The sequence below is a fragment of the Elephas maximus genome, chromosome 17 (assembly GCF_024166365.1).
Source record: "Elephas maximus indicus isolate mEleMax1 chromosome 17, mEleMax1 primary haplotype, whole genome shotgun sequence".
In the NCBI taxonomy this organism is placed as follows: Eukaryota; Metazoa; Chordata; class Mammalia; order Proboscidea; family Elephantidae; genus Elephas; species Elephas maximus.
In genome coordinates this window covers 33,225,034-33,241,653 of record NC_064835.1, presented here as the reverse complement: position 1 = coordinate 33,241,653, position 16,620 = coordinate 33,225,034, and positions in this window count along the sequence as shown.

The window sequence follows — 16,620 nt, the reverse complement described above, 5'->3', positions numbered from 1 at the left end:
GATTACATCCACAGGTATAAGGGTTAGGATTCTAACACATATTTTGGGGGACACCATTCAATCTATAACATTCCACTCTTTGGCCCTCCCAATATTCATAACCTTCCCACACAGAAAGCACATTCACCCTGTCATACACACCAACCCTAGACTATCCACCTTTGGGTGCTTCATAATGTAAGAAAAAATAACACCTCTAATTTGCTCAACCACAGTTTTTAGTTTTTCAGTTGTCCTATTTTCTGTTGCATGGGGTCAAACTGAAGCTCTGATTGTTGTTTATTTGCTTTTAACAGACATTCTCCCTAAGAATCTTGCCCTGGTTCAAAGGCAGCCTGGTAGGAAAACAATTTATCGGTAAGGGGAGCCCAACAGTCTTCCAGGACAGATCTCCAGTGTTCACATGCCAGGCTTGTATGCTCCGCCTCTCTCTCCCATCTCATGCACGTTCTGTGGGCATGTAGGACATCCTCCAATGGTTTAAAGGTTTGGGGAGACTCTTTCTTGATGGTGGGGACTTCCTCTAATGATAAAGCCTAAAAGTGCTGGATGCTTGCTTTCTTAGTCTCCTTTGCAGCAAGGGTTTGGGCATATGGCCTAATTTCATCCAAACAGACCTAAAGGAAGGGGGGTGGGAAGCTTCTATAATGAAAAGAGACTCATGGAAACAAATGTCACCTCTTCGTTACAGGAAATGATGCCTAGAAATGCTGAGTCATCTTGTGATCACTTTGTGATCTCCAATGTGGTAAGGATGGCAAAGACTTGGTGGAAGACACTTCAGTCCTTGACCTAACTGAGTCATGGCACCAATACTGGACACTGGCTGGACTTTGAATATCTGGTGATCATTTACTGTATTTTGTGGATATCCTATTACTGGCACTTGAAAGGATTCCAATTGATACAAGGGTGTCAGAATAGGGCTGGCTGCCCACGTCAAAATTTCTAGGTCTCTTTCTTTAAATCAAGCTTCTTAATTCCTTAGCCAAGTAGGATAATCAATGCCTTAGTTTCTGGACAGCCTGTTTTGCTGGTCATTCAAACATGCCCAGACAGGTCTGAATCTGCAAGGAGTACAGTTTAGACTTTATGCAGGATGCCTGCTTTGCAAGCTTAAGGGAATCCTCATTTTGATTTTTGATTTTTTAAGCATTGCAAATTTTAATACAATGAACACTGTGGGGCATGCTGTTATTTTTTTAAATAGTAAAACAGTTTTTATGCTCAATGAAAACTATTTACAAGGAAATCCTGGTTGTTAGAAAAAAATCAGTGTTATACAAAAAATCCACAAACATAAGTTAAAAATATAAGGAGTCAAACACACTCTTCAGCTTTTATAACCTATTCAAAATACTTTAAAATAATTTGCAGGTTTTTAGGAATAGTCAGTAGCATTCCAACAAGATACCAAAGGATAAATATTTTGTTTGGTACGAACAAATATTATCATCTTTCCATTGGTGCAGCCTAATGTATCTCCAGTTGAGATAATTGCTCCCAGTGCTCCTACCACCCAATACCTCGTGGTATTAATTACGTCCTAAATCAGGTGTGTGTACCGTACGATACATAGGCTGACTCTTTAAGATTCCTGTCCAAGCTTTTAAGATACATGTCACTTTTCAACTGTTCTTCAGTCACTTTTCATGCAATAGCAAGATGACCACATCTAAAAAGAGCAACTCCAACTACCTGCACAAAATGCTTAAATGAAAAGTGAACATTTCTGTCAATCATCAGAATGGTTTCAGACTCTTATTTGCAAAGTATTGGGATGACTGAACTTTTCACTTTTTTACAGAGATTTTGGTAAGGTAGAAACACAGTCTTTTTTTTTTCCTGAGTAAGATACCAAATGACCAAGAGGAGACCTTGAACTTGGCATAGTTAGGGAAAATAAATCTATATCTTTGTGTATTCCAACCACACATTGTTACCAAGAATTTTGAGCTTCCTGAATGATAAAGTGGTGTTCCAGGAGAGGAAAGAGTGCTAAATAGAGATTTTGGAATTATCTTTTAGAAAAGATTAACTAATTTAGTGAGGAAATGATGGGTTAGACTAGGATTGGGGGTCTGTCAGAAAGAAACAAACCCTGGTCTAAATAAGAATTAGATAAATTATTTGTGTGGTTATTACTAGAGAGTTTTGACCCTTCTTCGGGTCACCTTTTGATTTTTACTCTATTTGGAAGAACCCTAGGGAGGGGCTTGGTGACTGTCATCCCTAACCTGACCCCAACAATTTAGTAACTGCAGTTATTAAATAAGTTCAGGAGGTACAAGGGAAGTGAGTGATGAGACGTGATAAGGATGTGTCTTCTTTAGCAGGGCTCAGATCACAGGAGAACATTGACTGAAGAACAGTAGTCATAGTACCACAGCAGAAAGGAATCTGAGGAGTCAAATCATCTCAATTTTTACAAATGAGAAAACACATCCAGGGTCTTAGCATTTTTTGTCCCATTCTGGATGAAATCTTAGGTCCCCTGATGATTTCAGTTCAGTGCGTGTCTCATCCTGTACATCATTTGGTCCAAGGGCTACTCAGTCAGTAAAGGGTTGGGGTGGGGTGGGGAGGGGATGCTGCAACTTAGGGTTCAATGATGTGTGTGAATTTGTTCTCAAGAGCAAAGGAAAACAGAAAGGAAATTGTTCTAGGTCTCTAAATCTAAGAAAAAACTTCACCAAAAATGCCGCAAGATTTCCCCAAACCATAATGAGATACTATGTCACCCTGACATCCTAGCATGGATCAAAAAAACAGAAAATAACAAATGTTGGAAAGGCTACAGGGAAATTGGAACTCTTATGCACCACTGGTGCGAATGTAAAATGGTACAACCACTATGGAAAACGATATGGTGCGTCCTTAGAAATAGAAATACCATATGGTCCAGCTATCCCACTCCTAGGAATATATCCTAGAGAAGTAAGAGCCATCACAGGAATAGACATATGCACACCCACGTTCATTGGAGCCCTGGTGGTGCAGTGGTTAAGAGCTTGGCTGCTACCCAGAAGAAGCTGGCAGTTTGAATCCACCAACCACTTCTTGAAAACCCTATGGGGAAGTTCTACTCTGTCCTACAGGGTCTCTCTGAGTCCGAATCAACTCCACAGCAATGGGTTTGGGTTGGTTCATTGCAGCATTATTCACAATAGCAAAAAGAGAATCTACAGACTGGGAAAAAATTTTTTGCTATGACAAATTTGACAAAGATATAATCTCTAAAATCTACGGGAAAATCCAACACCTCTACAACAACAAAAAGACAAATAATCCAATTAAAAAATGGGCAAAGGATATGAACAGACACATGAGGAAATGCTTGAAATCTCTAGCCATTAGAGAAATGCAATCAAAACCACAACGAGATACCATCTCATCCCAGCATTACTGACACGAATCAAAAAAACTGAAAATAACAAACTTTGGAGAGGCTGTGGGGAGACTGGAACTCTTAATGCACTGCTGGTGGGAATGTAAAATGATACAACCATTTTGGAAAACAATATGGCACTTCCTTAAAAAGCTAGAAATATAAATACCGTATTATCCTGCAATACCACTCCTAGGAATATATCCTAGAGAAACAGGAGCCATCACGTGAATATACGTATAAACACCCATGTTCATTGCATTATTCACAATAGCAAAAAGATGGAAACCTAAGTGCCCATCAACAGATGAATGGATAAACAATCTATGGTATATACACACAATGGAATACTACACAACGATAAAGAACAATGATGAATCCTTGAAACACCTGACAACAGGGATGAATCTGGAGGGCATTATGCTGAGTGAAATAAGCCAATCACAAAAGGACAAATGGTATGAGACCATTATTATAAAAACCCAAGATAAAGTTTGCACACAGAAAAAAACAATCTTTGGTGGTTATAAGGGAGAGGCAGGAAGGGAAGGGGAGGGGAGGGAAGAGGAGGGGATGTCACAAACTAGATAGTAGACAAGTGTTATCTTTGGTGAAGGGAAAGACAAGACACAATATTGGGGAAGTCAGCACAACTAGAATAAAACAAAGTCATAGAAGCTTCCTAGACACATTTGAACATCATGAAGGACACAGTTACTAGGGTTGAGGGCTCGGGACCATGGTTTCTGGGGACTTCTAGGTCAGTTGGCATAACAGTTCAGAAAGAAAATGTTCTATGGGCTATTTTGGTGAGTAGTGTCTGGGGTCTTAAAAGCTTGCTAGCGGCCATCTAAGACACAGCTATTGGCCCCGTTACGTTTGGAGCAAAGGAGGATGAAGAAAGCCAAAGACAAGAAGAAAACATTAGTCCAAAGGACTAATGGGCCACATGAACCACAGCCTCCACCAGCCTGAGCCTGACAGAACTAGATGGTGTCCAGCTACCACCAGTGACCACTCTGACAGGGATCACAATAGAGGTCCTGGACAGAGCTGGAGAAAAATGTAGAACAAAATTCAAATTCACAAAAACAAAAACAAAAAAACACCAGACTTACTGGTCTAACAGAGACTGGACGAACCCCGGAGACTATGGCCCACAGACACCCTGCTAACTCAGAACTGAAGCCATACCTGAAGTCTACCTTTCAGCCAAAGATTAGACAGGCCTATAAAACAAACAATAACACAGGTGAGAAATGTGCTTCTTAGTTCAAGCAAGTACATGTGCCCAAACAGGGAACACCTGACAAAAGCAAAGATGAGAAGGCAGGAGGGGACAGGAAAACTGGTTGAATGGACCACAGAGAACAGGGGTGGAAAGGGAAAAGGGGAGAGTGCTGACAAACTGAGGGGATTGCAACCAATGTCACAAAACATTTTGTGTATACATTTTTGAATGAAAAACTAATTTGTGCTGTAAGCTTTTGTCTAAAACACAATAAAATTAAAAAAAAAAATAACAGTCTCGTTGAGCGGGAGGGACTGCTACAATCATTACAATCACTGTAAGAAACGGAAACCCTGGTGGTGTAGTGGTTAAGTGCTACAGCTGCTAACCAAAGGGTCAGCAGATCGTATCCGCTTTGGAAACTCTATGGGGCAGTTCTACTCTGTCCTATAAGGTCACTATGAGTCGGAATCGATTCGATGGCACTAGGTTTAGTTTGGTTTTTTTGAGGAAACGCCATTCAGCCCTCCCACCCTCAGGGCTCTGGCCAGTAGTGCACACAGACCAAGAACTGAGCTAAATGGGAGTCAAAGCATGAGCATTATTAGGATTTTAATGATGGCAGGAGTGTATATGGAAACCCTGGTGGTGCAGAAGGTCAGCCGTTCAAATCTACCAGGTGCTCCTTGGAAACCCTATAGGGCAGTTGTACTCTGTGAGCCCAGCAGAACTAGATGGGTGGCTATGAGTTGGAATTGAGATGGATGGCAGGTTTTTTTGTTTTTTTTTTTTTTTACGGTGGAGGTGGCATGGCTGGTCTAGGGGAAGGAGCAGAGAGCCCTCTCTCACTGAAGGGGCAGAAGGAGAGCTGGCTTGTCTGGTGGCAGCAGGTCTGAGAGACACGTGCATGAGCAAATAAGCAATTTCCAAGCTTCAAAGCATCAAAGCAGGGCCCCCTAGTGACAAATGATGTCAGAAGCTCACCCATCTCACCAAAAAGGTAAGTCATGCCTCCTCTTGTTAATTATAGGCCCTGTTTTAACCCAGAGGCAAGTTGCCCTTCCATTGTTTTTGATTTGTTTTATGTTGTCTTTCAAAAAATTCCCAGTTACTCTCAAGTTTCTTTTTTTTTAACAAACTTAAGAATTCTCAGAAAAATTATTCAAATCCTAGAAATAGGACAATGGTGGACAGCACATTCTTGCACTGTTAGGTGGGACCAAGGCCACTCAGGACTGTAGGAAAAATGTGCTTCACTCATTGTTTACTGTCATTAAAGGGCTCAGACTTAGGAAAATCGTTAATGTGCAGATTTTTACCTGGTAAAAATGCAAATAAACTTCTGTCATGTGAAACAGATCTCAAAGATTTATGACTTGTTGAGCACTTTAACCAGTTTTTTTTTTTTTTTTTTGGTTTGTTTTTTTAAAATCAGACTTAGTAATCTTATCCTAACATTTCTTTGTTAAGTTGCTTACATGTGTATCTGATTTTTCAAATGCTATCTGGATCGACCATAACACCTTACTGGTTTCCTCATTAATGAGTTAAATAAGGTATTTGGCATGTGTTCATTTTATATTTACTGGATATTACCTTTTTGAAAATGATTCTTTGGCAGAATCTTTTTTTTTTTTCTCTCTGTACTGCTCAGGCGCTCCTTGGAAACTCTATGAGGCAGTTCTACTCTGTCCTTTAGGGTCCCTAGGAGTCGGAATCTACTCGCCGGCAACGGGTTTGGTTTTGGTATATAATGTATGTTCTCTGCATTTACCTGGCACGTTAAAAAAATTGCTGCTTAGAGAGGTAAAAGGGGGTGTTTTTTAAAGTTAGATGTGAACTTAGAGGAAGGACTTGGAACAAGATGCACCATTCCTGCCGCCCTGTCTCCAAGGGTGCCAGTCCAGGTGAAGGAAGGACCAAACAAACAGCAGTCCTGCTCTGCCAAATGGGTTTGCCCACTGCTTCGGCCCTGCCACGGGTAGGGTCCCATTATGGACACAGAGGAGCAGAAAGCTGAACACAGAATACTTTTCTTTGCTCTGGCCTGTGGAGCAGGCTTTTCTGCCCCAGATCACACTTGAATAGATGAAAAGAATTAGTTTCTGCCTTGGCCTGAGGCCTGTAGCAGAGGCCACAGAGACACTTAAACACACACTAGAGTGGAAGGGAAGAAAAAAGAGGGGAGGGAAGACTTGGAAATTTTGGGAAGAAATGAACAACAACTCAAGAACATTTCCGGCTGGTGGAGATCGTAGTGTTTAAGTGGCCCTTTTGCTCTCTTTTGGAGAAATGACATTTAAAAAGAAAGTAATTACGGCCTCCTTAAAGGAAATCTAGGTAAAAAGAAAGCTGTCAGTCCTAAAGGTGAGAGCTGGGATAGGAGAAAACGTACACCAAGCAAGAGGGATTTCTCCCCTGAAGCTTGATCCAGGAATCCAAGAGTCTGTCCAAAGAAAGAGAAATGCCAGTTCATGTGTGATAGTAATTGGGAAATCTAGCAGTGATTTTATCAATGTGTTTTGTTTGAGGGGTAAGTGTGAAAACTGGCCTCGTTGTTTGAAAGTTGTCTTTGGGAATAGCTGGAAAGGCAAATCCTTGCTGTCTTTCTACTCTGGTTAGAACGAGTGAAATGAGATTCTCGTGCCTGAGAAAGGCCCTTCCGAGTGCTTGCCCTGGAGATGTGTGGAGTAGCTCCCGGTGATGATTAGGGGAGCTGTCTGTAGTCCTCACTAAGCAGGGACTGAGCAGGAAAGTGGGGTCCACGGGACCTAAGCTGGTGGAGAAGCTTGATCCTTGTAGCTATCAGATGGGCTACTTCCGGCTACTTCCGAAGGACAAGAAACAAAATTTTTTGGGAGAAAAGTAAAACTATCAGGTCTATGATTTTAATTGTGAAGTCTCTTCAACATTTTTTCCCTACAATTTTATTTCTCCTCTTGTTTCCTAGATGTGTCTTTCTGTCCTTTGCTGATGTGTGAAAAACGAGCTGCTCTGGAGTCGACTCTGACTCATGGTGACCCCATGTGTGTCACAGTACAACTGTGCTCCACAGGGATTTTAATGGCTTGCTCTTTTGGAAGATCACCAGGCCTTTCTTCTAGGTGCCTCTGAGTGGACTCGAACCTCTAAGTTAGCAGCCAAGAGTGTTAACCCTTTGTGCCACCAAGGGATTCCTGCTTCTGTGAAGGATGGTGTCTTCATATGTCTGGCTTGGGGATCTGAGTCCCTGTCCCAGCACCACCTGGGATGCCTGTTAAAATGCAGACTTCCAGACCTGCACCCGATCTGTTGAATCAGAATATCTGGGAGGAAGGAAGAATGTGCCTCTTTAATCACCTCCCCGGGTGATTGATTTCTTTACAGAACTGAAGTTTGAGGAGAGCTGGTGCTCTGCAGACACAAAGGCCTGAACTCAAACCTCCACGTTGCCGGTTAGTGTGCAATCCTAGGCAAGTTATTTAACCTCTGTCTCAGTTCTCGGGTGGGAAAAAGGAATAATTATGCCTCCTTTAAGGAGCCCTAGTGGCACAGTGGTTAAAGAGCTCGGCTGCTAACCAAAACGTTGGCAGTTCGAACCCACCAGCTGCTCCATGGGAGAAAGATGTGGCAGTCTGCTCCCGTAAAGATTTATAGCCTTGGAAACCCTATGGGGGCAGTTCTACTCTGTCCTATAGGGTCACTATGAGTCAGAGTTGACTCAACAGCAGTGGGTTTGGTTTGGGTATGCCTACTTTGTACTGTCGTTGTGAATATTAAGTGACATAGTTAATGTTAACAGCTTAACATGGAGTATGGTAAACAATATATATTAGCCATTATTTTTGCACTTATCTTGATAAAACTTTTAGAAGGTCAGAGCTTTCTGAGCGGCTGCAAATCTCTCTGATACACACCTCGGTGGTGTCTCCTTCCTTGGCCCTTGTGTAGCCAATCCCACCACATACCCTGCCCTAGTAAAGGTCCCAAGAGTCTGTGCAGAAAAATCTTCTCTGCTGCTCTTGACCCCGTGCCTGGATCATCTTGTCTCTCTGACCCCTGCTCTGCTCTCTGGCTTTCAGATCTGCTTCTTGGCTCAACTTGGTGGTCTCCTCAGGCTCCCTTTGCTGGCTCATGGTTTTTATCTCTCTTAAATCTATATGCCGTCTTTATCTTTATTTGAGCGTTACTCATGATTCTGTGTTAAAGACTCTCCCTCATCCAGCCCCCTTCCTGTCAGGGGAAGGAGCTCCAGACAAGCTGCACGTTAAGCGCACGTTCTGGAGACAGACACACGCAGACCAGTGGAAAACAGGGGAAGTATTTGCTTAAAAGTACTGGCACTTCCTGTAGCTAGAGCTTTTGGTCTTTACTCCATTATCTGAAAGCCTTTATGTTTGCTTGAAAACTCCATTCTACTCTTTCGCCTTTCCAAACAAAGCTGAAAGGTGGGTTTGTGCTGAGCCTTTTCAGGAAGGAAGGTGTGCTCAGTAGGATGTGTGAGAACAATTAAAACAGCCTGACAGCTTCCAACTCAAAAAAACTCAAGGAGTTGGTTATTAGCTGCTCAGAGCTTGAAATGCCAGCTATGTTAGAGTGGGTGGTTATGATTTCTCTCTCTCTTGTGTTTCTCATAGTTGTGCAGCTTCAGCAATTGGGTGCTCTTCCCAAGGGAGCAGTGTAGAAAAGAAACATCCCTAGCATAGTCGACCCTCTTCAACGGTTGAGTGAAAATATAAGGTATGTAAAAGAAAGCATAAAGTAATAGTGTTCCCATAGAATCTCAAAACGCCCTTGTAAACTAATTCATTCTTACGCCTTTGAAAATCCTGGATTTATGGATAAAAATAAGTGTACCATCTCCATGAGGATTACAGTGCACCAGACCTGAATTCTGGGGACCACTGCCACACAGTTATGTTGTTTGGAAGTGAAACAAAAAAATAAGGTTTCAATATCTAAGAACATTTCAGTGACCACACAGTGATAAGGAGAGTCTATAACATAAACAGATTTATAGTGGAAGAAAACCGAGCAAATACGAAGTACATGAAATTTGAGAAAAAAATTCATGAATATCTGGGCCACGTACTAAGGGAACAAACTGAGGACTGAAAACATTTCCTATAATAAGCTGAATTTAGGCAGCAATTAGCACCAGGCAGCATTAAGTGTGTTCCCAACTGCTCAGAAATTTTTGTCAATTATAAAAGTTCTGCAAGAACATGGGTGGACTTTAGAGCGTTTCTGGTTTGACCAGCCAAGGTACACATCTGAGGCCTAAGCATAGAACCAGTCTTTGAGACCTTCTTCAGGACTTCCCCAAGGTAAATGGGACGTAGTGTCTAATCTTGCTTTAGAGAAACATTTCTCCTTGTGTTCTTTTTTAACTAAGCATGAAATTCTAGGTGCCAGCCAGTAGAAGGGGAAGATTTCTGACTCTCAGAGGTCTATGCTGTGCGTACACGTTGGCCAACAAGAATGATTCACTAGCAATTGCTGATTAGAACAAAAAAATCACAAAGTGAGAAATGTCCAAAAACAGGAAAATACTAAAGGAATGATAGAATGTACGTACAAGTGTATAAAAATGATGTAGAGAAATATTTATTGGCATGAAAAGATGCAAAAATACTAAGGGAAAACCAGATTAAACACATTATTTTTGGTATGATTCTGTTTCTGATAAAAATTATACACACACACACATAAAGAGATACAGGAGATGTATCTCTGAATTATAGGATTGTGGATTTTTTCATTTCACTGCCATTTCTAATTTTTCAACAATGAGTTTTATTGTTTTTAGCTTCTTTTATCTTTACATTTTTTCTAACATAGAATACTACACATAATGGTTATGACTAAGGAAAATATTGTCATTTAAAATAAATATAAAGGGGTGTACTCTCACCTCCTCAAGTAAGGAGAGAACCATGGGCAGCCTAGTCACTCATCAGCATTCCAGGTGTGGAGTACAGGAATCTAGGCTGTGTAAAGCTATGCTGCCTCCAGGTCTCCGCATAAAGGAGACTGGGGAAATTTCCACGGTTCAAGGCTACCAGGCAGAGCTCCCGATGGCAGTAGACTACTAAAGTTCCTCTTATTTCACCCTGGAAACATGTGGAATATGAAGCTATTCTTTGAGGCAGAACAGCTCTTTTTGTGCCTCTCAGACCCCCTCCTTGGGTTCCTGCTGTTTCTGGCCACGGGGGCCCTCTCTGACACTTTAAAATTAGTTACTGACACAGAATCCTATAAGCATAGTCTGGCACATAAAATTTATTTCTGAGACCCACAGTCACGTCAGACTGAGTGGAGAGATTGTGCACCAGCAGACAACAGTTTACGTAACAGCTTGTCTTTGTTCCTCTAGCCATGTGTGACCTTTCTACTCCTTCCTGCTGACACCATCCCCAACAGAAAAATACAGTCTGTTCAGCTTGATGGACCTCCTTCTCTCCTGAGCCTTATTGGAGAATAATACAGCAGCTGCATGACTTTCACATAATGTAAATACTTTATTTACTTTTGTATTTAATTTATGCATTGGTCCAATGTTTGCACAGCTGTTTCATGTCTGTATACCCATAGAGTAGTCTTTGCTGCTTTTATCCATCTTAAATTCCAAGCGCTGATAAACAGAGGGGTCTCCATGCCCTCTTTTCTTTGCCCAGCCTCCAGCATAGTGCCACAGAGATGAGAGCTTAACTAAGAAGGATGCTTCTCACTGAGATTGAGTCAGCTCCTTGAAGATATCCTTCTACCTTGGTAAAAGGAAGAGGCAGGCTTCCCCGACCTGACTTTATTTTCCCTGTAAAAGGCCACCTTTGTAGTATCAAAGTGATGTTGAGGAGGTTTTCTCTCTCCCAAGAAACTGCACCAGAGGATTTGGGGAAACAGGCCTAGTGATTACGGACTGGATCGGGATGTGAGAATAACTCTCTTATTCTGCCTTACTTGCCCATCAAAACACTGAGTGAGGGCTAAGCATGTGAAATGCCAATGCTTTCACTAATCAATATACCAAAGCTTAGCTGGCATCACTGTTCCTGAACGTGGCTTTACTTTTGATTCTATCTTTTTGTGGGAGTGGGAAGAGTCATGGCTAATTGAGCAAGGTACGGTAACTGGAGGCTATGGCAGAAATTTAAGTGCGGAACTCTAATGAGAGCAGTGGTGGTTCAGTGGTGGAATTCTTGTCTTTCATGTTAGAGACCCAAGTTCGATTCCTGGCCATGCGTAGCCATCACCTGTCCTTCAGTGGCGGCTTGTGTGTTGCTATCATGCTTTACCGGTTTCAGTGGTGATTCCAGACTAACACAGACTAGGAAGAAAGGCCTGGCAATCAATGAAAATCCTATGGATCACAATGGTTCAATCCCATTGTGCATGGAGTCACCATGAGTTGGGGCTACCATGAGTCAAGGTCAAATCAATGGTAGCTAACAAGGACAAAGCCAAAACATTGGCGAGGATTCCTTTGTCTTCTCCTCTCCAGTAGTAAACCCAAAAAACCAAATCTGTTGCTGTCGAGTCGATTCTGACTCGTAGCAAACCTATAGGATAGAGTAGAACTGCACCATAGGGTTTCCAAGGAGTGGCTGGTGGGTTTGAACTGCCGACGTTTTGATTAGCAGCTGAGCTCTTAACCACTGCGCCACCAGGACTCCCTCTCCAGTAGTAGAGAAAAGGAAAGAGGATAAAAAAAGGATTTTTCTGTTTTGATGGGCTTTCTCTTTCAAAGTATAGGGATACATGGATAACATTATTCTTAAGTAATATTTTTTTCCAGTTTTGTGTGAGCTGGTCATTAACATATATTCACAAATAAAAGATTGATAAAGTAAAATATAGGTTGGATTTTAGCCAGATTTTTGAATCTCCTTGTGCCTCAGAGTCTCTCAAATTTAAAAATATCTCATACTTGTTTATAAAGTATTAGGACTTCTATTGAAAGGTATTCTACAAAGCACAGAGAACTCTGAATTATCTAAATTACAGTCTTCTCAACTTTTTAACCCTATTACTACTTATCGGATATTTCTATCCGATTGAATATTACTATAGGGTTGCTATGAGTTGGAAACGACTTGACAGCAACAGGTTTGGGTAATTTGGTTTATGAATATTACTATGCACCACTGTTTAATGGAGTATTCTGTTGCCTTGAGTAAGATGGTTGTTGTTGCCTTGTTTTTAAAAAAACCATCGAGAACTAAAGAGAAACCCTTTTCAAATTAGACCACGACCTGGGAAAGAAGGAGCGAACTAGTAAGTTTGAGTCTGTTATCAGCTCTGCTAGAGACTGGCCTTTTATTTCACTCTGAGGAGCAATGCTGTTTGTTTTAGCATGAAATACATAAGAGAAAAAACTGAGTGGGCAACTGGGGAATACTGTTTTGATAGGGTAGTTTTACTGCTTCATCTGATGTGTTGTGACCTCTCCCAGCTCCCAGTGTATCCAGGGATCACACAAAATAGCTTCCAAAACCAAGTATAAGTGATTTAAAAGAAATGCTTAAATGCCATGTTGGATTACCTACCACAGTTCTTCTCAAGTTGCCCAGGACATCTAGCAGCTACTGTATTAAGTTTTAAAAACATGGGTGAATTCTCAGCCAACACATATTTTGAGTATAGCTGGAAAACACAAATGTTTTAGACCTGAGATACATCATGCTCTGGAAACTGGAAGCCATAAAGACAAAATCGTGGGAGGGGAAATGCAGGGAGCACCCTGGGAATGAAGCAGCCCTGGAGCCCAGTGACCTTTCTTTGATCTTCAGCCTTCCCAAGTCACTTTCCCATGCCCTTCCTCAATGCTGGTTTCAGTTCTTTAGCTCTCATAAGAGGCTCTGGCTTGGGAGCATCAACAAGCATCTCAGTAGAGTGCTGACTCAGGCAGAGTGCTGAAGGATTGGAGCACTCAAAGTGTTACAGCAAAGTGTGCACGTGTTGTGTGTGTGTGTGTGTGTTCTCGTGAGAAGTAGTAATCTCTCAGCACTGTCACAGCTGCCAAGGGGGATGACTTGGCTTCCTCCAAGTCACCTTAATTAAACATACATTCTAAATAAAGCAGGATGCTTGCTGGACAAACACAGCTTCAAGACAAGTCCCCTTCACCCCACTACCATTCCAAACATTTTGCCGACCCCCTAAGTATCTCATGGAGCCCTGATGCTGCAGTGGTTAAGAACTATGGCAGCTAATGAAAAGGTCGGCAGTTTGAATCCACCAGGTTACATAGCGAGACAAGATAAGGAATGAAAGAGAGACCTTGCAGCTCCTAAACTTAACCACGTTTCTTTTCAGTGTGATGATTATTTCAATTGGGAATGAAGAGCCACTTCATATAATTCGGTTTTAGTTTTCCTGTGCCTTTGACGTAAACCTTGTTGCAAGGTTAGACAGTGCTTTTGCCCTACAGGCATTCAATTATTTAATGATATGTATCCCTCTCTGCTGAATCTTGATATTTTTTTAGATTTTCTATAAACTTTTCAGTACAGTTTGTTTTGATTTGATGTTCAGTGAATCGCAAATAACATTTTATAATTTGTAATTGCCCCACATGTAATAACTATAAAGATACATCAATAGCAAGAAACAACAGCAGGTTATAGGCGAGCATGTAGATTCTGTATGGTATCATTTATTCATTCAACAGGTATGTGCCAGGTACCCTTCAGCAAGGGGGATAAAAAGGTGAATAAATAAAGTTCCTGTTCTCACGGATCTTACATTCCAGTGAGGGAGATAGATAGTAAATAATCTATTACACAACATAACCACAGAGCAATAAGTGCTGTGGGGAAAAAAACAGCAGAATAAGGGCATAGAGAGTAATTGGGGAGGTTAAGTGTAAAGTCACCGAATATAAAGTGACCCTGGAGAGGTGAGTACCATATTTTCACACAAATAACATGTGCCTTCTACATTTGGTTGCCAACTGCCCCCCACCTCCCCCACCCCCAGGTCTTTTCATTAGTGTCAGTATGCCAATTTTTTTTTTTAAGTGTTGTTGTAAAAAAAAACCCAAAACTAGCATAGCACTTACTAAAATACCTGGGGGGTGAAGGGGAAGGAGTGGTTGGCAAACAAAAGTAGAAGGCGCTGTTACCTCAGTAAAAATACAGAAGGTGATTTGAAAGGTCATGGAAAGGACTTTGGATTTTATTTTAAGTGTCATTAGAAGCATAGAGCTCTGGAGGGTTTTGACTGAGAAGAGTGTCACTATCTTACTACTGTTTTAAAAGGAATTCTCTGGTTGCTGTCTCGAGACTAGACCATGGTGGGGACGGAGTAGAAGCGGAAGCCAGAAGACCAATTAGGAGACTGTCATAGTATTCACCCAGGAGAGAGATTATGGTGGGTGGACTTAGTGTCAGTAGTTAAGAGCGTGGGAAGATTTCACTCCTATGTATGTGCTGAAAAGAACGGAAGGCAGGGACCCAAACAGAGACTTGTACACCAACATTCACTGCAGCATTATTCACAATGGCCAAAAGGTGGAAACCACCGAAGTGTCTATCCACAGACGAATGGATGAACAAAATGTGGTCTATGTATACAATGGAATATTAGTTGGCCATAAAGAGAAATGAAGTCCTGATACATGCTATGACACAGATGAACCTTAAAAACATTATGCTGAATGAAATAAGTCAGACACAAAAGGACAAATGTCATATGATCCCACGTATATGAGATATCTAGAATAGGCAAATGTTTTGTTATGTATATTTCACCACACACACACACACACACATACACACACACACCACACATGGGAGAGAAAGTATGGGAAGACATTGGATTCAGTATATGTTTCAAAGGCAGAATTGGAAGGATTTGCTGCTAACCTGCATGTGGTGTTTGAGGGAAAGCGAAGTTTTGTCCTGAAAAGATGACACGGGAGAGATTTAGAGGACGCAGGTTTTGTTTTTAATATGGAAAATCAAGGGTCTGTTTTGGATACATGAAGATGGAGACATCCAAGTGGAGATACCATGTAGGCATCTGGATAAATTGGCCTGGAGTTCTTTGGGGAGGTCAGGGTGAAAGACACACTTCAGTGAGTGGAGGCTCTTTAAAGCCTTGGACTAGATGAGCTTGCAGGGAGGGAGAACAGAAAGAGAAAAGAAGAGGTCCAAGGCCAGAGCCCTGGGGCAGCCTAGCATCTAGAATTCTGGAAGAGGAGAAGGACCCAGGAGATGGCAAAGGACTTACTGTGGAACTAAACCATTCAAAAACAGATGTAGGCAGGTACTGCCAGTGTTAAGGTGTAAGAGCTGGAAAAAAAATAAAAAACAAACAAACAAAAAGTTGAAACCAAAAGTTTCAAATTATTGCAAAAGTAGTTAAGAACCAGAATGCTGTGGGGAGAGGAGAGAATATGTAGTTTATTATTTCAATGACTGTACTGGGGATTTGCCATATCTTAGAGCACATGACTATTTACTGCCTAAAATGTTGACCAGTAGCAAATTTTTTTTTTGTTGTAAAGTGTTCAATTTTTAGAAAGGCTACTCCATGGGCATCTGTATTAGCTAGCAGAATGATACAACAGACAATATACCTTTTTCAAAAATCTATTTTCGTGTCCTGTTTTGGGGACACGATATGAAGCTGGCTCTCTGGCTAGGAAAATAAAAATAAACAAGGCAATGTCAAATGTCACTTTAGCCATAGTTTCTATTAAGCACGCCCAGCTTTCAGCAACTCCCTTTTCTCAAGCTGACTGTTGAGCAGTCAGTTTTAGGATGAAAATAAACTTCTTTCTCCCTTCCTCAATTCCCAGGCTCTCTCTAAAACTTAAGGTTAGATAAGTGTTCAGTCATCTGTGCGGCTGCCCTTTTTTTCGCTGGCTCTACTTGTCTGCACCATGACGCTGCTTCAGTGCCTAGAGGGGACTGCAATGCAACAGATCCGAGACACCAGGAGTGAGCCCAGATGCTCAGCAGGAAGACAGCAGTGCCAAGGCTAAGAAAGGAGGCCAGGCTGAGTCCTCCAATAGTTC